This window comes from Melitaea cinxia, chromosome 26 (assembly GCF_905220565.1).
Source record: "Melitaea cinxia chromosome 26, ilMelCinx1.1, whole genome shotgun sequence".
Taxonomy (NCBI): Eukaryota; Metazoa; Arthropoda; class Insecta; order Lepidoptera; family Nymphalidae; genus Melitaea; species Melitaea cinxia.
This window is the reverse complement of record NC_059419.1, coordinates 839,299-864,451: the sequence shown is the minus strand read 5'-3', so window position 1 is coordinate 864,451 and position 25,153 is coordinate 839,299. Positions and strand designations below refer to the sequence as shown.

The window sequence follows — 25,153 nt, the reverse complement described above, 5'->3', positions numbered from 1 at the left end:
ATGCAAACGGTTCTACGTGTTTTAAAAAAGAAATAGTTTATAATAACAATTGAGGACACCAGTGCCTTACACTTACAGTACCCAATACAATATACAATTGAGAATAAATGAGAATTATGTCTGTTAGTTTCTTTAGGGTTGACAACGCGCTTGTAGTACCTCTGAGGTTCATCATTAGCTACGGTACTCGCTTACCATCATGCGGACCATACGCTTGTTTTGCCGTCATAGTGGCAAATTAGTGTAAATAAAAAAGTTTTTTTATGTTTCACTGGCCTTTATCCATATGCAAAATTCGGTAAGAGAGAGAGTTGGTAGTACATTTAGCGCACTAAATTCCTTACAATATGCGATGACATTTACTTTCCGTGTCACACTCACTCCATGTCATAAGATTTTTCATCATATAGTAACAATGCTATATTTATTTCAAAATGAAAATAAGATAAGGAAAACGTGAGGCGAATCAATGACGAACGCTTAAATAAAACAAATAATTTGTTCATAAGTGGAAAATACGCGTACTGTTTGAGAAAGTCGTGGAAATTTAAAAAAAAAAGGTTGTTGATTTTTTAATCAAAAATAAATATTTAATATCACATTTTTAACTTTACTTTTTAGTCGTGACTTTTAAATATGATAGCTGCGCGATGACAATTTAATAAACTTCTTAAAAAAATAAAGAAGAAGCCCTATTTTAAACGATTTTCCGATTCTCTTTCCCCGCAAACAATACACAACAAAATTTTCTGTTTGGAATATTGCACAGATTTAATAGCAAACAGATCCAGCAATCCGCGGGGACTGTTGAGTATTAAGCTCCTAACCTCATCTTGCAAAGAAAATTAAAAGAATTGAAATTTTTGATTGAAATTTAAATTACATTCGTGTTGAGGGAGAAGAGGTAATAGTCACTATTATGAGTTCCATATAAGGTGTACTGTGAAAAAAGTGGAACAGAGCATCTGACTAATTGGTCATTTAAGGCATTAACTTTCTCTATGCTCCATGGCATGAACGATGGAAAATTGTAAATTAACAAGAGTGACAATCAAACTATAGTCTTCAAATGCTTGCAACACCAACCACCAACTTGGTTGAATAAACTACTTTTATTTCAATTAATACAAACGGCGTAGACATGCAAATTTTCTACTAATGCCGCTGTTCGAGTCCCGTCCAGAGCAAAAATATTTGTGGTCACACAAGTATTTTTTTCTGGTATAGATACTCGTATTTGCTTTGGCCGGTGTTCATCATCTCTCGGAGAGCAAATTATATATTGTTTAATTGACATTTTCGTATCACCTTGAGGCAAATTTGTATCACTATTCTTAATTTTTCAGAATCTAATGAGATTACACCTTTTTTTTTTGTTGACCCAGAGGAAATCCCTAACGGATGCCTCCAGCCCGGGGGAGCTGTTATACCTGTATTTACTCTTATAAAATAACGCTAACCCCCCCCCCCCCCCCCCCACACTTAAAAAGTTGCTAAAAACATCACGTGATTGATGGACGACCCCTTATATCGTTTTTTAAGGAGTAAAGTCTAATGGCGTAACGTAAATGACTACGAGAATCAGCTTGTACGCTATATTGACACAGTCGTTTAACAGATGACTGCAATATGCGTAATTATCCTCATTATTCATTCATAATCGTGAGTTCCCCCACGACATTTGATATTTATTTATTATTAATAATTTTCCTCTTAAATTAAGATCTTGTTTCTCAGTTCTTTACATTTTAGAGAGTTTTGGATTTATCAGAAGAATTATTTTTGTCTATTTTTTTTTTTTTTATAAGAGTGTTCGACTTATTTGAAAGAATGAAAAATTAAAATAGAAACTGCAGTTTAGGCTACTAATTGCATTTACTGTAACAATCCACTTACGTCATATTTGTCACATATCAATTACGATGAATTGACGGTCATCGCATGTTCCAAAAATATGACGTCAAATGTAATAAATAACTGATTACATGATGAACTGAGATAAACATTTAGTAATAATAACAAAAGATGATGTTTCCATTTGTAATTTAATTTCATATTGGTTGGAATTATTGTTGAGGAATATTAGTTAGAGATTGTTTTGACACTTTAAAAATTGCTTGTAATGCTTAGATATGAAAAATATTACATGATTCAGATTTATATTCTCGACATTCTGTATTTGCGCAACAACAGCAATTCAATCTCTTCTAGAAATAAATTCGCCTTTGCCAACTTTCTTTGTAAATATGGTTATTACTTGTTTCTTTTTCTTTAAGTGCAATAAAGAATATTTGCAATATAATATACAATATATAATAAAATAATATATAATAAAGAATATTTGCAAATTTTTTGCGTTTACACTTTTGATTCTACGAGACTGATTCTACATAAGTTCTAATGATATATACTTTTAATTTGACAAATTACTGTTTTCCTTGTTTTAATGGGAGTTACCATGGTTATAATTTTGAAATTCCCAATATTTCGGCGACGTTGCAGACGCCATGATCACGTCGTGGAATTTAATATTATTGTTTTGTATCGCGAGTTGGATGAATTTTTTTGGTTTGCGATTACACAATATGACTTCAATCGCCACTACCAAGAATGCCGTGTTGATTTTATGTTATTTCGGTGAAAAAAAAGAAAAGTATTTTTGGTCTAAGTCTAGGAAGTCTAGCTTAACCTACATCGTACCAATTTTCTTTCCCATTTAATTTAGTAGATTTCGACGTAGATACGATACGATTCAGCCTGGAACATTCAACTGCTGGGCATAGGTCTCTTTCTCCAAGTAGGAAAAGGATTGGAACATCCCATCACGTTGTTCCACTATGGGTTGACGAATATATTCCCTATGAGTCCTCCCTCGTATGAGTATCGCTATCAGAAATTTATGGTAACAACCGGGACCGACAGCTTAACGTGCTCTCCGAGGCACGAGGGGAGACTCACAAGGACATACATGCAAGCGAGAAAGAAATATTTGTATATATATTACAGATATTGATAGACAAACAAAAATGTGACCACATATTATTGAGTCATTATCGATCGCTGCTAAAAAATTCTAAAATAAATATCTTTAAATAAATACGTTTGACACACACACACACACACACACACACACACACACACACACACACACACGCGCGCGCAGTCGTCGGTTTTTGAGATTTATTTAGTACCAGTGTAACATCTTTGATGTATAGAATGAGATATGTTAATTTTTTCTTATATACTTGTTGATCTATTATATATTTTTTGTGAATATATAGATTTTTTAATGCAAAACCTTGACTTGATTTAGGACCAGGTTAGGTAAGGTTAGAAAAGTTAAACGCATATATACATTTAGACGAGTAATTTGCTTATAGTAATTAATATTATTTAAATATTTTAATTTATTATTTGTTTTACACATAGATCGAGTGTGTAGTAAATGAGCGTATGTATGTATGTAAAAAAACGTACCATAAAAATAATTAAAAATTTAGCTAATTTTCATTTATTGACAGCCTTTTTTTTATCTTCGCCCGCTTCTCGATGAGATTATTTATATATACCAAAATACTTCAAAACCTGGTCCAAGACACAGTCCGTATGTAACGCTATTATCTCAACTTACGCAGGTAAAACCGCATGGTACAACTAGTTCAACAATAGTCGTCAAATAACAAGTGCATATCAGCAATCGTTTAGCGTCCAGTCGCTACGCTGACACAATGTGTTTGCGAGTAATTAGAGGTCAGGGAAAGCCATAACCGAGTGACGACACTGCACTTTAGAACAATATTGGATGGCGTAGTGATGCGACGCGCTTCGATATCGATAATTTTATTAAGGATACCTTTGAAAATATATCAGTTTACAAAAGAAACATTTATCTAATAATATACACTTGTTTTATGACTAATTGCTATTCTAATTACAATCAACATTGCATTCATAGAGACAACAATTTTCAAGTATTAAATCCTTCCGAGTTCGTCACAAGCTGAGGTGCTCTCTCGCTACGAGACACGCTTAGGGCGAATTTCCACTTTTACAAGTCCTCTTAAAGGCTTTTCGTGACAAGGTCCAAGTATCGAAAGTTATGTTTGTGTTATTTTACAAAATTTGAAATTATGTGGAATTATAAGTTATGGAAAATTAAAGATATAGTAATATACCTACTTATATATTATATGTATCTTAGTTATTAAAGGTTCATGGTTTTTCTCATATTAACGTTATTAGATATTTTAGTTGTAGGCTATATAATATATTGGCTAAAAATTACAGTTAGTATTATTATATGAAAACAAAAAAAATAGTAATAATTTAAATAGATTACTTCACGTAGGCTTCAAAAACACTTTTGAATCGTCGTTTTTACAAATTAAAATTTAACTTGTTTTAAGTGATAACTGACTTCAAAAAAAGGAGAAGGTTACTCAATTCGACCGTATATATTTTATTTTTATTTTTATTTTTAATGTATGTTCGGGGATAACTTCGTTTTTTATGAACCAATTTTGATAATTCTTTTTTTGTTGGAAAGGGAATATCCCTGGTTTGGTACCACCAGGATCTGATGATAAGATCCTAGAGAAATCGAGGAAAACTCTCGAAAATCCGCATACCTTTTTACTGGGTGTACCGATTTTGATGATTTTTAATTTAATCGAAAGCTGATGTTTATCATGTGGCCACATTTAAATTTTATCGAGATCTGAATAAAACTTTTGGAGTAATCTTTGATAATGCGTATTTACTTGACTACTTTTTCGTCTACCTACGTTGTATTACTTGTCGATATAATTGAAGTCGGTTTTTTTTTCGTTTCCCTGAAAACACAAGTATATACTATGTAAATGATAAGACGTTTAATCTGTAACTTTTTATCACCAATAATGTTCATTAACTAAAAAGGTAATACATACTTGATTACAGACAATAATTTTGATTAAATTATATCTCTGAAAAATGATGGTGTTTTTTTTTGATAACAAATAAATACAGATTTTCTCGACCTTTATAGTTTTATATTAGATTAAATTTAATTTAAATTTTTATCTTAAATAATACTTTAATTCTTCAACATATTATGCTAATAAAGCGATAGTAAGTTTTTTTGAAAGATTTTTTTTTGAGATAATCATTTAATTTAAGTTTTCACGAGCAAAATACACAATTATGTACTATACGATGGATGGATTTTTGGTTTTACTCTTGTCAGAACTAATATGTACAAATATAAAATTGCTTGTTGTTTTTTTTTAATGTCAAATAGGCAGGCATTTGACCACAATCTCACCTGATGTTAAGTGACGATGCGGTCGAAGGTGGAGCATGCCTGCCTAATAACAGCCTATTGACTCTGGCCTTGAAGGCACCCAGATTGTATCGTTCGGGAAACACAGACGCGGGCAACGAGTTCCATTCCTTAGCTGTGCGCATCAGGAAAGTAGTGCCAAAGCGTTTTGTGCGTGTAGGTGGCATATCGATAACATAAGGATGGAACGATCGACCGCGCCTAGTGTCCCGATGGCGGAAGGCTGTTGGGGGAATTAGATCGTGCAATTCCTTCGCACACTCACCGTTTTTGTAAGACATTATAGCTTATCGATTTATAGTTAAAAAAATGTTTTAATGGTCAGTCAACAAAATACCAAACGCATTATTAAAATAAAAACTTAGTAACAAATTTAAGTGCTTCATAGATACTCTTATAGTATATAATATTAGGAATCGCCTTGAGATATAGCGTTCTATCAAAATTCACTCTCATTTGTATATTATATCTCATTTGCATAGAGCTTAAAATGATAGACCTGTTTAATCTTAAACGTATTTTACATGTACGAGAAAGGCATAGAAAATGTTTCTAGGTCAATTATATTTGTAACATTTTATATTTGGCATTATAGGATAATAAAATTTATTATTTAATCAAGGGCAATAATAACTTGCTTGACATGAACTAAATTACATATTTATTGGTGAAATGTTAAATACTGACCACACGACTGAAGTAAAACTAGCAAAACGTAACTCTCTCTCTTTCTATCTTTACATACTTATATCTCCCTCTTAACTTCCGTCCGCCTCACCCAATCACACTTTTCGTAACGCTTTCGTTACGCATTCACCAGCTTACTCCCCAAGTCAGGGTGTGTAAAAAAGTCTTACTTCAACTGTTTTTATAATTTATTTTAACTAAACTCTACTTCGGCCAAAGTGCCGTGTTATCAAAAACGCAGGCAATCGAATTTATTAAAATTTTAACTTGTCGAAGTAAAACTTCTGTACCGACGCTTGATTTGGGAAGTAAGCTGGTGAATGCGTGATGTAACTGAAGTAGGGCACAGCAGGAATTTCCTGCTCAAAATATGGAGTAACCCGACTGGGGTAGTACCTCGACCTTACAGAAGGTCACGACTAAATACTTAATACTGTTTTCACAGTAACAGTTCAAGTGTTCCTGTCGGTGAGTAAGGTGACCAGAGCTCCTGGGAGGAATCGGGGATAGGGTCGGAAACGCACTTGCACAATGCTTCTGGTGTTGCAGACGTCTATAAGCTACGGCAAAGCGATTGCCATCAGTTGGCCGTATGCTTGTTTACCGACCTCGTAATATAAAAATAAAATAAAACAATTAACTTTCAGTAATCGATACATATATAATACATAAATATTTATGCTAATAAATAATGCTATGCACAGCTAAATAAAACTGTTTTCAAGCAGTATTGTGTTCCTGTTGGTGAGTAAGGTGACCAGAGCTCCTGGGGGGATTGGGGATTGGGTCGGCAACACGCGATGCTTCTGGTGTTGCAGGTGTCTATAAGCTACGGTAATCGCTTACCATCAGGTGAGCCATACGCTTGTTGCCGACCTAGTGACATAAAAAAAACGTTACGAAATGATCGGGCGAAGAGAATGGAACTTGAGAGGGAGATATAAACTAAAGAAGTATTACTTCAATCGTGTGGTCTCGATTACACTAACAGATTGAACCCTTGAATAAGAAAACATTTATTGATCAGAAATTAGAAAGGAATTATGTGTATACTTCTCCATAAAGAGTATATAGTAAGGGGAAAAAATCCGTCAGCGTCGGACCACGTCCTAGTTTTACTAGGCAGTCACAGGACTGTCGATATTATAACGCATGCATGATTAACAAAAGGCATGGGCATTTTGAGCCCGTGGATCAAAAACTTATTAAATAAACAGCTTGAACACAGGCTAAGACACTAAAAACAAAGAATCATCTTTATGAATATATTCGTAAGGCGGCGAAAAGTTTAAACTCACAAATAAAAAGTTCATAAGTTATAGGATAAATATCCCATACACGTTATGCTAGGTAGATAACAATCATATTTTTACACCACTTCCATGAATTACATCAAGAAGTTTTACAGCCTATAGCTTCACTTAACAAGTGGCTTTCTAACTTTGTGCCAATAACGTTGGCTGTAATGTTAAAAAACTAAGTCAAGCTGCTCTAGATTTGAGTAAGATTTTACTACACCTTACTATACCTTATCGTGTAAAAGCTTCTAAATTTAAATAAATAAACTTAATATATATATATATATATATATATATATATATATATATATATATATATATATATATATATATATATATATATATATATATTTAATCTGCCTGGTAACATGAATTCAAGGTGAAATATTTTAATAGATATATTGATCGATTTTAGTTGTTAAATTTGCGTTAGGTAACCGGTTTATTGAGGAAGGTTCAAGGCGATAAATATCACGTGATTTAGTAACAACCTCGTCATACCAGTCTTACAAGTACCAAAATTTACACGAGTCTTGAACTGGACTGATATAAATCGGGCTGTAAATGTCCCGCTGTAGGGCAATGATCTCTTCTTGTGTATGGAAAATAGGTTGAAACTTAATCGGCCATGGTAAGTTTGCTGTGGAACCGTTGCCAGTGAGTTTTACGCGTACTTTTCGAAATATATTAAAAAGATTCAATAGGATGAATCAGATTAGAATAAGATATTCTGAGATAAAGTCAAACCTTAACACGATCGCTGGAATTAATGAAAATTTAACAAAAAATGCTGGAAAAAAGTCTTTGAACACAACGTTATGCTGAGTAAAAGTTTGAAAAAAAATGAAAGAAATGTGACATACACACTACATAACTCACTTCACTCATTTTAACTGAAATTGTAATTTAGAAATAGTTTAGCTATAATAATGAGTTAAGAGTTAGTATAAAGATTTTTTATAATTCAAGGTACTTGAGTTTGGTAGTCGAAAATTTTATTTTATTCAAAAAGTAATGAACAACAAAGAAAATACACATCTTCAAAATTTAAACAAAAATTAATTTAACATATTACCCTAACCTTTTTTTAAGAGCTAACCACTTAGTCCAGCTGCGATTCCTCTAAATCCTACAGGTTATAACCGTAAAAGAAAGAAAATACCTCGTGGTTACTTTAAATCGATACCAATCTAATTTGTTATTCCAAAAACAGCTCCACCAGAACCAACTGAACTATATACATAATGGTAGTCAAATTTCTCTTGGTCATTCGATATTCCTTATTCTCACGAAGCAGTGGAATATTTATTACAATTTCGTTTCCATTGTGTCGAATTTTAATTTATTGAAATGCAAATAAATACCTGACAATAGAAGGTCATATCTGTTTGAATCAATCGTTTAATTTGAATAAAACAAAGTAGTTTATTTTCTATACTATATGATCAACCTAAACGTCTCTGATTACGGCAGTAAAGAATATAGCCACCCCCTCTCTTCCTGTTGGTGTCGTAGGAGGCGGCTAAGGGATAACAAGGTTATACTACCACCTTGGAACTTAAAAAGCCGACTGATGGTGGGACAACCATCCAACTGCTGGCTTTCAAATACACAGGCCGAAGAGCGGCAGCAGCGTCTTTGGTGCGACAAAGCCAGCTCTGCGATGACCAATCCGCTTGCCCAGCGTGGTGACTATAGGCAAAACATATAAGTTCGCGCCATTTTTGGCGTGAACTTGTGGAAGCCTATGTTCAGCAGTGAACTGCGATAGGCAGAAGTGAACCTAAACGTATGAAAGATGACATTAGTCACAAATGCGTTGCTTGCGCAAACGCATGCAGATATGAATTGAAGAGTTTCTAATTTTTCATCGTCACTAGCGCTATGATTTAGTTTGTCGTTGATCACTTAATGTAGGGCATGACTAAATTAGTGACGAATAACACTTTTCTATAAGAGTGACTGCACTGTTGCTTGTCGATTCTGTTCTGCAAAATCTACATTTTGAATCGGTTGTGGCTTCACCTTAACCAAAATTAATTCACCAAACATATATCATATTCACCAAACATATAAATGACTATTCAAATGTGCTCTTGATGCCTACTAAAAAGTTTTTGTTTTTAACTTACCTTGGCGCTTGCAATAGTGCTGAAGTATTGGTAACTCGAAATAACCATCAAAAATCGTAAATAATGTTAACTATTGGAGGTTTACGTTGAAAGTATGGGAAAGAAGCTGTTAACTCCCTGCTCTCGTACTCGACCAAGTTAAAGGCTACATATAACGTAGAACTACGGGTATTCATTTGAGCCTGTAATATGCCACTGCTGGGCAGATGCCTCTTTTCCCGTGTAGGAGAAGGATCTAGAACTATAGGTATGGAGACTTCAATATGGCTTCTATTATTACATAAAGGTTGTACAGTGTGAAGAGTTTGTCACTACAAATATATAAAAAAAATACAAATGTGCTTATTAGGTAATAATGACATAAGAATTTGAAAACGCTTAAAAGTTGTTTAAAATGAGTGTCGCATTATTAAACATCTAGTTGTTGAGACTTATCAAGAATACGTTAAATAATACATACAAAAATATGCGCTTAAACGAAAACGTTGACTCATATTGAATACGAATTGTCTTGCATATTTAAATTCTTATTTTTGAAGTAAAACTCCTTTTCGCACGCTTGATTTGGGGAGTGTGAAAACTGTGATCAGGCGTAGCGAACGGAAGTTACGAGGGAGAAAATTGTGTGTAAAAAAAATTCTGTCGTGTGGTCTAAAGTACACTATTTTTTTATGAATTTGAAAAAATAAAAATCTTAAAATATAAGTAGCCTATCTATTTATTAAAAAATTTATTAGAATGAATTTAATAGACGTTTTTTCACTTTATTTATAACTATATTGTTTTCTAAAAAACACATAAATGAAACACATAAATTAATGCCAGATATTAGCACTAAATTTGTCTTTAAAATTAATCTTCGTCGTACGTAAACGTTGGTAATGAAAATATTTTTAACACTTGAGTTTTAAAAATAAATTCTTAGAAGTCGATATTCGCCAAACAGCAGGAGTATCGAGAATCAAAGTTCGTCTTTTACTTTAGTAGGTAAAGGGACATTTATATGTTTGTAGGCGTATATATATTGTATAGGAGATTTTAATTTTTATTTAAATATACCTATCCTTAATCCGAAGGACACAACAATATTATAATGCTCAAAATCTAGACACTCAACTGTGAAACAACTCAACTGTGAAAGTACCTCAACCTTACAGAATCAGATACCAGATCACAACGAAATAAAATTTCTATGGTGATTAAACCAGAGCTCCTTGAAAAATGCTGTGTTGACTGGCGTCGCTTTTTATGCTCCTGGTGTTGCAAGTGCATAGGCTATCCATAGGCTATTGGGTGGATTCTACGCTTGTTTGTTACTTTATTCAACATCTACAACTCCTTATATAATCTGATACTAAAGTCACTAATAAATAGTTACTTATTATACTAAAGGACGTTTTAATTCTGTTAAACATACATAGTTATTATTAACAGTACATATAGTTACATTAACATTTAAGGCTCTATTTGATGAACATTGAAATAATATCAAGAAGCATATTTACGTTTGTCACGTAATAATGACATTGATAGCAGAAATGTAATCAATCGTGTGTTGTGTTGATTAAAAAGGGAAATTAGTATGCAATTTGTGTGTGACGTCACTGTTCGTTACAGAAACAAATAGTGATTACATTTTACAATATCGTATTTTGAATCGTTTTAATAAACAAAATTTTTTTTTGGTCGCAAATGAAAAAAAACTACTTTAAAGTTCGTTGATAAGCAATAAAACGACAAGAACGTAGGTTAAACAATCAATTTTACACTTCAGCCTGTAATATCCCACTACTGGGCATAGGCCTCTTTCCCCATGTAGAAGAAGGATCAGATCTTAATCCACCACGCTGCTCCAATGCGGGTTGGCGGATATATTCCCTATTATGAATAACAATCGTTATCAGGTGTACATGATAACAACCGGGACCGACGCCTTAACGTGCTCTCCGAGGCACGGTGGGGAGACCCACAAGGACTGCACAAACACCCAGACCAGGACAAACACCTGTATGGCCAATACAAATGTTTGTCATGTGCCCCCGCACATGACAAACATTTGAACATCGAACCCGCAACCGCCAGCGCGAGAAATACAATCCATGGCTGTAACCGTTGCGCTAACGCGGCGTCAACAATCAATTAAATACATATTTTTAGGAATAACTCAAAAAGTACATACTTGTCAGATCTCAATCAAAATTTAAATGGGACCACAGAACAAGCAGTAACTTTCGACTTATGAGGTATCTAAAAAAAATACAGTCTAATTGAGAACTTCCTCCTTTTTCGAAGTCGGTTAAAAAACAGACATTCCTAATTCAGTCGATTACTAATTGTAACTGTAAAAGTTATAGGTACATATATATATATATATAATACATATGTTGTTTTTGTATATATACTATTTCGTTTTATTGTAGGAACGTTTGAAAGGGCTAGTCCGTTCTAGTTAATCTTGACCTTCAGAGTCCGTTGACCTAACATTAAAGTCTCATCAAAAGTCCCAACAAGCCCACTTTGGACTCAGAACAGGAACCCTAATTTTCGAAACGAAATTCTAAAATAGTTTATATATATTTGTATTAAAATCAGCTCATTGTCTTAACAAACAAGCCTTGAACATAAAATACGTATTAATTTAGTAAACATACGGGTAAAGGCTAAATCAATATCGATGGTTACATATATATCGACAAAGGTACGTCACTAGCAGTTGCGTTCGTATTGTGTACAGCGTTGTACGTTTCGCGTATCAGTTAACGGGCTCTCGTACACAGACGCGTACGTGTGAGAATTACGAACAATATATATTTTTAAATAGTGCTGTGAATAGTGTAATTATTATTTTTTCTTGTGAAGTATAATTTAAAAAAAAAGGTAATTTGTGTTCATTTTTTTATTATTATTTTTAAATTATATTATTTTTGTTATTGTTTATTTATAATTGTTCAAGTTTTACTATATATTTTTTATTTGTTTGAAAATAGTTATTAGTAGTTACATTGTTTTATTATAGATGTATGTATTGTAGAGTTTAGAATTACACAGGTCGATTGGCGCCAGACATTTCGAGAAGTATAGATTTTGTTTGAATCACGTTTCTGGATATTTCTAACTTATCGCTTGTAAAACGATTTTTTTTAAGATTATAATGTAAATTATTCATATGTGTTAAGACTAAAGTTAAAATGTGTGACAAAACAATCTATTAATTGTTTAAATAGTATTTATTTTATTATATTTGTTATTTGAATTAAAATAATTATATTTCAATGTAATTATGTATATAATATATATATATATATATAAATATCCGTTACATATTTATCATAACTATTTGTATTATATTGTTAATTTTCTAAAAATTAGAATGACAGAGGTTTAAATTCATCAAAAAATATTCCAAAAATTCATACAAATATAAAAAAAATATGTAATATTATTGTGATTATTATTAATATTAAATAAAGGGTAATTATTATAAATATTAATAATATATATATAATTGTAAATTTTATATTGTTCTCCGTGCTACTTGATATTGTGTCATCAATACTACTATCACTACATGATTTCATTTACATTGTCTTGATTGTTACTTGATCTAACCAATATTTTTATAAAAAAATGTACTTGATCTTTTTAGATTTTTTTTATAGTCTTTTTAATCTAAAAATTATTTAATAAAGGATCATTTTGTATATTATTTGTTGAAGATAATGATTTTCTATCAATTACTTGTCAATGCAAGAGTAATGATAAAATCACACGCAGTAACAAGAAATATTGCAGTTCATTCACTGCCTACTGTCAATGTTCAATGATTGATTTCAAACGGTCCTCGATAAAATAAGCATTATAAAGTCATTCTTTTACATTCTTCAACTCTCTAGAAGGGGGTTATGAGTCAAGGGTGGATATTATTATATATCACTATTTTGTGTTATATCTAAAACTTTTTTAAATACAAATGCTTGTTATATAATGTCAATATAATTATAACTTCTTAATTATTCTTTTGTTATTTTTTTTTTATAAGACCTTGCATCTTTCTTTACAAATATAAATTTATTTAATAATAGAAAAGTAGTTGTTAGACCTCAAATAAATTTAAATGGGACCAAATGACACGCACTACCTTTCGATTAAAAAAAAATGTCGAAATCGGTCCACCCAGTTAAAAGTTCTGAAGTAATATACATTAAAAAAATGGAATTGAGAATCTCCTCCTTTTTTGGAAGTTGGTTAAAAATATATAATAAAATGCATATTCGAAATTTTAATGTTGATTTATTTCGAATGAAAAAAAAAGGCGTAGTTACGTGTCTTTATATTTATTTGAAACTGTCCATATAATAATTTATTGAATTATATAAGACTTAAGGAATAATTATTTTTATAAACCTCACAAATACAAATAAAAATCTTAACCATTAAAAAGCTACAACATTCAATAAAAAAAAATAAGCTATAAAACCTTACACTGTGACATACATAGTAACACTGTTCATAAATATATTTATACGTAACACGCATAACGCTAAATTCACTTCAAAACATTTCATTGGAATTCGTTTATAATTACACCCAATGTGACATATTGTCACTATTGTATACACACGTCATGCATGACACAATTTCATTTTGTTTAAAGTTGTTTTATCTTCAGAACTAATTGTTTTAGACCAATAACTAAACATATTGATATGTATTGTAACAACCGTTATCACTGGCGATTACAATGTTAACATAATAAAAGGAGGGGATTCATTAATTTAGCAATCATATATTAAATTCCATTACATAAACATAGGGAATAATGAAAGTGGACGAAGCGAAAGAAGTGTGTAAGGATCGTAGCAAGTGGTAAGAAGTGGTCTCTGCCTACCCCTACGGGAAGAGGCGTGATTATATGTATGTATGTATGTATTATATAAACATTAATTATATGTCTAAGTATTTGTAGTCTAATAAATAACGTGTGAAAAACAATTTTATATATTTAAAGAGTGTTAAATTTAGCGCTGTCTCAAATTATGTTACAGACAATAATCTTTATTCAAAATTTGATTTTAAAACTTTTCACAATCCAATATTTTCAAAGTAATCTATTTATATAAAAATGAATGTTTGTCTGTATGTCCTTTATAGAATTATAAACTATGCATCTGGTCATCTCATAATCTTCAGTAAAATGTTGTGCATGAGCCCACAAAGGTTTCTGAGTTGGTACGACTAAAAAATAAAAAATAAAAACAGCGAAGAGACGCGCAGGATACTTGTAGTATCAAATAAATAAAGTTAAATTTGTTGGAGTACATAATGATGCATAGTTTACTGATAAAATGAAATGGAAAGCGAAACAATATTGTTACATAATGTATTAACAAAAAAGAAAGTGATTTACTACTTAATATATTTTATACAGTGTTGTTTGTCAATATATTATTATAAAAATTTTAAACTGTATCTTATTAATTGCAAAAAAAATTAATGTGAACAAGAAGTTTAAAAATTAGATTAAAAAATTTAGACTATTTTTAATATTAAAATATATAATATTAGATTATATAATATAGAATATTAGAAATGTGACATGATTATTAAAAAGACACTTTTAAAAAGTGTGAATTCAGTAATAACAGTAATCTACTTAATACTACTAGATGCATATAATAAAATTTTAAATAACAATTTATAACGAGAACTGACTAAAAATAATGGCGCATTATATACCATTCCTAATTAAAAAAAACATTGGTGTTGTCTTATTTAAAACAATTTAAAGGTGAAAACTAACATTAATCTATAAATAATAACAATTACAATTATATAAATATAATAATATTGAGCATAAATAACAATTTTTTTTTTATTAATTTTAAAAAGTTACATTGAATACGATTCACAAATTAATACACAAAAATAACAAAAAAAAAAATCGAATCGAAATGTCTGTTTTGAAATCGCTAAAGAAAACTTTCACATTCTCGCAATTGTATAAAACAAGTATCTATATAAATAACTCCGCATCGACGTGTATTGAGAATACGTTGTCATGGCAACCATCTCGCTAGACCTGTTCGAGTAGTTATTTATTTTTAGGCCATTATACTCCGCCTTTGACAAAACAAGAGTTACATTACATTAAAAAAAAAAAACTCGAAGCATTCGTTTGTACTATATTCTTTGTGGTTTGATTAAAATAACTTCTAATAATTTATTTAACTATTAAATCTTTTAAAAGAGAATTAGTTTTAGTTATATTTTTTGTCATAACTTAAAATAATTATTAATATTTATACATATAACAAAAATAATTAATTATAATTTATATAACAATATAAACTTTTTAAAGGGCGTTAGTTAGTAGAATATTCTTTGAATGTTTATATAAAATAACAAATAACATTTTTTATAATTAATAAAACTTTAAATAAGTATTGTGTTAGTTTTATATATTTTGTAGTATGTATGTTGTAAAATAAATAATAATAATTTATTGAACGATTAAAAATTGTCAAAGGTTTTAAACTCGGCGTCTATGATGTTTTATATGCTATAAAATGTGCCTAGAAGCCATAAACGCGTGGATCGTCTACCCCAGTAGTTCCATTAATTGCCATATTTATTACAATTAATACCTGAATTAAATATGCCATAAAGTTTTACAAGTACGTTTTATTTTATCCATGCGGTTTTACAGCCTAAGAGGCTATATTAAATTACTATAAGGTACTTACGCAATGAAACGTTACTTGACATTTTATAAAATTATTAAAACTACGAAATTTTTGCGCCATAGCGTGACATAATATGGCCTATATCCATGCCTATACGCCATCTGGATAACATAGCTTTCTTACAATGAATGAATTACTAGAAACTGTTGACTATTTTCAAAATTACAACTAGAAAAAAAATCTTTTCAACTCATACGCTTCAGCCTGTAATATCCCACTGTTAGGCATAGGCCTCTTTCCCATGTAGGAGAAGAATCAGAGCTTAATCCACCACGCTTCTTCAATGTTGCAACTCATACTTTTAAACAATTATTACTATTATATTATAAATCCTATATCTCAAGTTTTTTGATGATTTGATTTGTATTGATGCTGAGGGACGCTGAATTTTTATTTCTCTGGATTATGGACAAACCTTTGTGGTAGTAATGTTATAACAAATATATGTTTATGTATATAAATAAAAAACAAATATATAAATAATGTACTGTGTGGCTACGGTACTAAAGAATTTAGCCACCCCCTCTCTTCCCGTGGGTGTCGTAAGAGGCGACTAAGGGATAACACAGTTCCGCTACCACCTTGGAACTTAAAAAGCCGACCGGTGGCGGGATAACCATCGAACTGCTGGCTTTGAAATACACAGGCCGAAGACGGGCAGCAGCGTCTTCGGTGCGACAAGGCCAGTACTGCGGTCACCAACCCGCCTGCCCAGCGTGGTGACTATGGGCAAAACACATGGGTTCACGTTATTTTTGGCGTAAACTTGTGGAGGCCTATGTCCAGCAGTGGACTGTATAGGCTGTAATGATGATATAAATAATGATCAACTTTATAAATAGGCATATAATAGAGTAAGTTAAAATTATCAATACAATGATAGACAATGCTATTGTTATAAGGTATAAAAAAATACACAATTATAAGCCAATGAAAGCTAATGCGACTTGAGTGGACGTGTTTGAAACAATTATGTATAATTACGGATAATTTAATTTATACATTCGTATGTAATGTATAATTAATTGTTATTAAGATTGGATGCTGTCAGAAATCACGTTTCTCTCCACGGGACGGGACAGGGTCTGACAGTATTTTTCTATTTTTATAAACAGTATTATAGACAGTATTTTTATAAACGATGGTGTAGACTAATTTAACATGGTGTGATGATTGGGTATAAAAAACTACCTAAGGTAAAAAGTTCTGGTGTATAATTAAAAAAAAAAATCTTCTAAATTTTTCCGAGATCAATTTATTTACTAACATATACTAGCATGACTCTTAAAATTTGTATTTCGATATACATCAAATACTAAAAGTTATACAAGACCTCCAAGTATAGGTACAAGTAATAATAATACAAGCATTTTTGTGATATGACAGACCAAACAGTTAATCAAAAATCTAAATTTTCGTTTGTACTGCTCATCATCACATCAACCTATCGCAGTCCACTACTGGACATAGGCCTCCACAAGTTCGAGCCAAAAAGGCCGTGAACTCATGTGTTTTGCACATAGTCACCACGTTGGGCAGGGTTGGTGACCGCAGGGCTGCTCATACAACCGTTTCAATTAGTTTTACATAAAATCCCAAAACAATGAATCTAATTGACTATCACAGAAAAAATGTAGTTTCTCTAAGACCATAACGGGATCCGGTCTTTTGTATTCTCGAATTCTGAGTTATATAATTGTCAATATACCGAAAAATGGTGTTTCAATCGTAAAAAAAATCTGTTGCCATCATAATCTGTTTAATAATGTACCTACTTATTTATTTATTTTAAGTATGCTATGTATGATGGAACATTTTTCTTCCATTGTTTAAAACCATAATTAACAAAAATGGCGGAATTTTAGTGATACCAACAGATTTTTTAACATAAACAACAATTTGAATCAATGAATTCACCAGTAAAATGTATCGTTTAAGGGAAATGTAATACACTCGAATGATCACACACTGTTAATTTTATAGGCGTTGGGCATTGTATATCATAATATGTATAGGGTTATTAAGATACGTCAATTTTAATGGATTTCCGAAATAATTTCAAAATGAGAATTTTTCCAAAAAAAAATTAACGAATCTAAAAATACTTCGTTGATTTTTTAAATTTTGTTTTTAATGATACTATCAAATTTAAGTAGACTTAAAATTTTGAAAATATTGTGTGCCTTTTTTTGTCTACAATTTTTTTTTTGTAGCAACTTTTCATTACTTTGATAAAAGCTACTTAATTTTGATTGTATATTTATTTATCCAGTCCAGATCACAGACTTGTATAAATTGAAAGAATGTATTTTTAGCATATTAACGTATTTATGGTGTTATCTGTTAATAAATAGTTTTGTTCATCTTATACATTTTTTTCATTTAACTCAAGATTGAGTCGAACGCAACGCTTTCGACTCAATCGAAAAACTTAAACAATTATCATTAAAATATATATGTTACCCTATGTTTTAATTTATTACATTCACCCTTTCACTATTGCAAAAAGTAAATAATATTTTAAATACTTAATCAAAAATACATAAGATTTCACGTTTATATATATATATTTTAAAAAAGTTATAGATATATGTGATTGTTAGAGATTGAAATATATCTCTTTGTATTTGATAGGTCATTTTTTTAGGATGATTATAGGCTTAAAAACATCACGACACGACTCGAGAACGAAACAGTAACAACTCATCCCACAGATACCGAAACTCAAAGACGAAAAGCGCCAGTCGAAGTCCAGTTCGTAAAAATAAAAAATAAAAACTGTAAAATGACGTCAAAAGCTTGCCCGGTGAGATTAATAACAGGAATTTTCGGTACAGACTTCTTGAGACGACTAACTGTGGTTGTCGATTTTTAAACCGACCTCTACGGTACGTCGGTAAGTCGGAGACGCGGGTTCGAACCCCGCTGGAGCGGTCAATTTTTGATATGATATTTAAAAATGTTTAGAATTCCTAATGTGGGTAACACAAAAATAAAAATCTTAGATATTAAAAATAGCACGGTGTCGTCTCCTGTCAAAGATTTTCATTGTAATATGAAACTTTGAATAGTTACGGGTTTCTGTAAAGAGCTCACTATAGACGGCGCCACGGTTCGCTTAAACCGAAATTAAAAATTATCATATCGAAAATTTCGCTCGAGCGGGTGCATCGTTCCATAGCTTAATTGGCTAGAGCGCCGACACGGTAAGTCGGAGACGCGGGTTCGAACCCCGCTGGAGCGGTCAATTTTTGATATGATATTCAAAAATGTTTAAACCGACCTCTTTTAAAAATGTATGCACCGATGCAGCCTAATATTTCATTTGTGTGAAAACAGTTCACAGACATTTTATTTTGGATGTTATTTTTACAACTTCAGTATTTGTCTGTGTGATATATTATTGTATTTATTTAAAACACAGTTTAAGAATAAATCAAAATCAATTTTTTTATTTATTAAAGTTGCCTAAAATTTAAATTCAGGCTGGATCATTAAAAAAAAGTTAAAAACTTTGAGACCTATTTAGACACCTTAAAACAGTACGAGCAAATATTATTACTGCTGTAGAACTATTTTCCTTCGATTTTTAAATATTTTTTTTAAATCGAATACATCCTAAAATTAATGCACATGAGTATACAAACTCTTTACTATATTTTTTTTTTTGGAAAAATATGCCTTCTGTTATTATTATTCCATCCCTTACAACTTATAGACAAAACCCTTTGTCTACGTCTCACACGGAAGAACTCGGTCGCGTTACACGACTCTCCTTGACATTATTGACTCGTTATGATGTTTAAATCAAGTTTTGTGTTTTCCACTTCATTACTCGACTAAACAACGCTTAATACATAGTAATTACAAAAGAAAAAACACGAAAGCAAATACAGCTTTTGATATGCGTTTTTTCGAAATGTCAGACCAATATTAAAGTTACATACTCTACTATTCTGTAATACTCTTTATTTACTGCTTGGCACTATCCACAAAAGAGAAAAATTGTAGCTTAATCACTATGGATTACAATCTGGTGTCATTTTCAATCCGGCCCGATCCGGACCGGATTGATCAAGCTATAATAACCTAACCTTTCTTTTTCACTCCAACATAAGAAGACCGTTAATTAAACTTAAAAAAAAACAGTAAGTACTTACGTAATTCTAAGACAAATTTAAAAAGGTCTCTTTTACAATGGCCTCTTTACGCCACGATAAGCCCTTATTGCAAAATAAATCCAGTCTCAATATCTGTACCATTACCCCACACTAACTGACAGTGAGACATAACACTATAGAAATAGCTAAAAAATATTTAACTTGTAGTAGCAACGTCAGTCAGGTGTCGAACATTTCTAACTGCGAATGCTGCGGAGCTGGTTTACCATTCAAGGATGACAAATGGGAATTCCATTGAAGTTTCGAATCCAAATTTATCCCTAAGAAAACTATAATATCACTTACACTAAGAGACTAAGAGTCTCGTTATTACACACACAAAACAGTCACACACACATGTAAATAACTTTCATTTTGAACAAAGGAGTGCAATGAGTCAACAAATGCAAAGATGCATCATTCAAATAAATTTAAAAATAGTTTCTAATTTCATTTTGTGCATAACTTTTAGATTTCTTCTCCTAAATTCTAAATCGATTCTAGAAAATTCTTTTAAATGAATTCATAGCGTAAAAACCATCTAAAAATCATGCGATTATTCTAAGTCCAACAATTTTGGAAAACTGTAGTAGTTTTGTTATTATTCCACCAAGGTTATTTCGTAGGGAACTTTGATATTAACAAAAGAATTTTTTTAAAAATGATAAGAAGTTAACAACGCAAGGATTCGATTCCCACTCTTGGGTGATATTTATATTTGTATAAATTTTTTTTTGGCCTCTTTGACTGTTTATTTTCAACGCAAAAATTATTGAAGCGATTTCGTTGAACCTTAGTTTTAATATAAATTAAGCAAGTAAAACAACGCTGCCTAACTACAGCGACTAGTTACAGTATAGAACTATAATAGATGTATTAGAAATTAATTACAAATCAAAATAATAACTAAACAATGACTAGACAAAAATATAAAATGAAATGGAACCAACATTTGAACCGCACGATTTTAAATATTTAATTGACTTCCTCAAGAAAATAACAACATTGGATAATTCTAAGAAAAATGTTAAAGAAATTTACTGACAACACTGATATATCATATTTTTAGTTTACTAGCTGTGGCCTGCGATATTACTCGCTTTTAATCCTGGTTCTGATGTTTCAGGATAGAAACTAGTTACCATCCATTCATCCATCCTTTAGGCTTCACAAGTTTCATGTTGATATTTTCTGTGTTAGTCCTTAGTTTCATTTTTAAAGCTTTATAAATATCTATCTATCCCCATCTTCGCCATATAGATACATTAATAAGAACATGAACAACAAAAACAGTATGTTTCATACTTATGCAGTCAGAACTTTCCGTCATTATCATTTAGACATTCCCGATATTTCCATGACGTTTCAGACGACATGGGCTGATCATATCGAGAATCTCAACTTGATGCCTACGCTAAAAATAAGTCCCATTTAAATGATTAACAATAACAACAGAAGGTGATATGTGAGAATGAAAGGAATTCGTGTTAAAGATCAAATTTTAATTAAAAATAAAAACTATAAAAAAAACAATTTTATAATTTATTGCGATGTACCCAACATATAAATATATTTGTTTAGTTTTAGTGTATGTAATTCCTCATTAAAGTCAATTATATTCTTTTGAGAAATAAATGATCTTTAACCTTATACATACCAAATAAACATTAAGATAACTCATAGGCACATAATAAATTCACTAATCTAAACAGTAGGTAAACTAATTCAACACTCAATTACTTATATTAAACATTATTAAGATAAACATTTAAAATATCATTTGACATATAAACCCACAGTTAAGCTAAGAATTATCAAAGAAGTATATTTCAATTGCATCCATTTTTGTGCAGCCGTCCTTACTCTCGAAAGCGTAAGATAACGGCGCAATTTTTTTTATAATCATAATTTGTATAGGTTATCATAGGTCACATGCCCCCCGTTCATCCAGAATATGACGAAATCTTTCGTTGAATGACGTCGAACTGTATATTGTGCCAAGAGCCGTATTCGCTTCTCATTCATAACAAAACACAGCGGCGCGGGGCTGGCATGTCACAAGGTAGTCTAATTTTAAGTTTCATAATAATTGGGTACGCGGAACACGTTTGGAGTAAAGGGTAATTCACGCTAGTAATTTAGAGGAAATCGATGGGCAAACTATTAAATAAAAGTATGAGTGCGTGTGTGACAGAAAGAGAGAGTTTACCAATATATTGTCAAGTAGACTAGCTATAGAAATATATTTATTAGCCTATTACCCAGTAGACTAGTAAGGAGACGAAATTTCAATATTCATTCTTTCTCAAATTAAAATCTGCCCAAATATGCATCATTCACCAACTGCTACGTTCACAGCACAAGGGCAGACTAATTCTATTAATTTTCAGACTATCTACACTAATATTATAAAGCTGAAGAGATTGTTTGTTTCGATGTACCAATTTCAGAAACCATTGATTTGAATTGACAGTTATTTTTATGCTAGATAGTCAATTTACCAAGGAATGCTATAAATTTTTCTAGTGTGTTGTTTTTCCCTTAAAATAACGCAGGTCAAACTGGGGAACATAGCTGATATCAAGGCTCACTATTGACGAAAAAATCTGAACCTTTAATATTGGAAGAGTTCATTGAATTAGCAAAGATATCACCTCATCGTTACTTGAACTCAGCGGCAGTGTTGACAAATATTTAGCAGATAATATATTTTAGTTGTCAAGCTCTTTTTATTTCAATTAGTAGTCGAGTGTGAACTCGGCGTTAGACTGCACGCAGCGGTGGAAATTTCACGGTCTTTCCGCAAAATCTTTGACTGTTATCTATTTTTGAATATCTAATCGTTTTAAAGGTTTTATATCAAGGAGAAAGGTGGATTAAGTGATATTTCTTTTAAACTTTCTTGTTAAATATATTGACTTGACTTTGACCGAATTTTTTTCTGATGGAAAGTTGAGATCATGTCTGGGCTTGTAAGTGTATGTCTAAAAATGTCATGTCACTCTTCGCAGGTTAGAGTAAGCTTCGTTAAAAAATAATTATTTTTACGCAACACACTCAACGACCGCAACTATTAATAACAACGGTCGTCTGGAAGCACACGCAATACATAAACACAAACATCCAGATCACGGCAAACATCTGTATGGCCAATACAAATGTACGCCATGTAACAGAGATGGAACCTGTAACCAACAGCGTAACAGCCACAAAACAGTGCTATGACCGTTTCGTTAACGCGTCATCATAATAATATTATTGTCTCTTCTCTAACTTAAGTAAACAAAGACTTAACGTATATTTAAAAATTCCTAACAGTTCCAAAGGGAAAAAAAATGTGCTGCAGTATTATGCGCTTGTGTAAATGAAATAAAAATAATTGTTGATGAATGCCACAATATAAATAATGTACTCATTGACAAGGCTAGAAAAACAGATAAAGAAACTCCGTAAGCGAAGTAGGCACGTGCCTACTTCGTAATAACGTTTATCAGATAACTTCGATTACGACTAAAAGAGACCCATACATTCAAGGACGCACAATGTTACGACTATTTGTCCGATTGCAGTAATGCGAATAGCCTCGATAAAAAAAAAACTGTTAAACAGTTCGTTGCTAGGCAACATTGATTTTGTCTATCTTTTGTTTAATCATATTTTGAAACAAGTTTGTTGTATGCTAGATTTGCCACGCGGTTTCAACCGCGTAATTTCCAATCGCGTAGGAATTTCGGTATTACTCGTATAAATTTGCATATGTTTTATTTTTCATATTCACCTATCTACTAGGTACCTAGGTACGTTTAATTAAAATTAATTCAGTATAACTTGCAAACATTCAAAATCGATGGAAAGAATATAAAAAATATCGAGGAAAAGTAGGCTATAGTCTATCTGGGTAAATAGGCTATCGAACACAAAAAAGATTTTTCAATTCGAATCGGAACTTTTTATATAGTTTCTGAGAGAGAAATTAACTTTTATATTTCATAATTATGTGTAACTTTATATATTATACAACGGCATAAATTTTTTTTTTTTTTTATAATCTTTATTAATACAAAATAATAATAAAAAAAAATAAAAATACTTAAACTAGTATTTACTCGGTTCCATTCGCATCTACACATTTATTAAATATATATTGACGACGCGTTCGCGCAGTGGTGGCGCTCACGACAGACATTTGTATTGGCCATATAGATGTTTGTCGTGGTCTGGGCGTTTGTTTGTGTGTCGTGTGTGTTTACGGACCCCTGACACAGGAAAAAATGAAATGTGAAGCATTTATTTATTATTTATTTATTTATAAATAAATATATACCTACCTACAGATTTTAGCATCATATTTTCCTGGAACCTTTATCAATAATCAGATTGTTTATAATACATTATTTTAATGAAAAATTCCACCTCTGTTATATAAGGATTAATTAACACATGTTCCGTTATAATTTCCAATAAATATCACGCATAGTAAGTACTTTTCCAGTATATTCGAACTTTGAATCTAAAAAAAATTATAGCTAGACCTTGTTGGTAATATGCCAACACTTCCTATACTACATCAAGAAGATATCTGTACTAATCATTTATCTGGCTTATGATTTTTTTTTATAATAAATGTATAATAATACGCTACCTGTAATATCCCACTGCTGGGCATAGGTCTCTTTTGCCATGTAGGAGAAGGAACAGATCTGAATTCACAACGGTACTCCAATGCGAGTTTCAGATAAAATAAATAGATTGATAAAAAGTTTATTGCAGTCATTGGGTTTTTATAGATCAATGCAGTTACTATATTCACAGT

The 25,153-nt window shown here is 31.4% G+C and overlaps 1 protein-coding gene across 1 annotated transcript in view; it reads left to right on the top strand.

The window, feature by feature from the left end:
• Positions 1-12,140: 12,140 nt before the first annotated feature.
• The window catches only part of LOC123666495 (facilitated trehalose transporter Tret1-2 homolog), a 38,906-nt gene continuing 25,893 nt past the window's right edge, over positions 12,141-25,153 (top strand). Inside the window, exon 1 of the mRNA XM_045600583.1 lies at positions 12,141-12,314. The gene's annotated coding sequence lies outside the window, so the exon portion shown is untranslated. The remainder of the gene's footprint in view (positions 12,315-25,153) is intronic.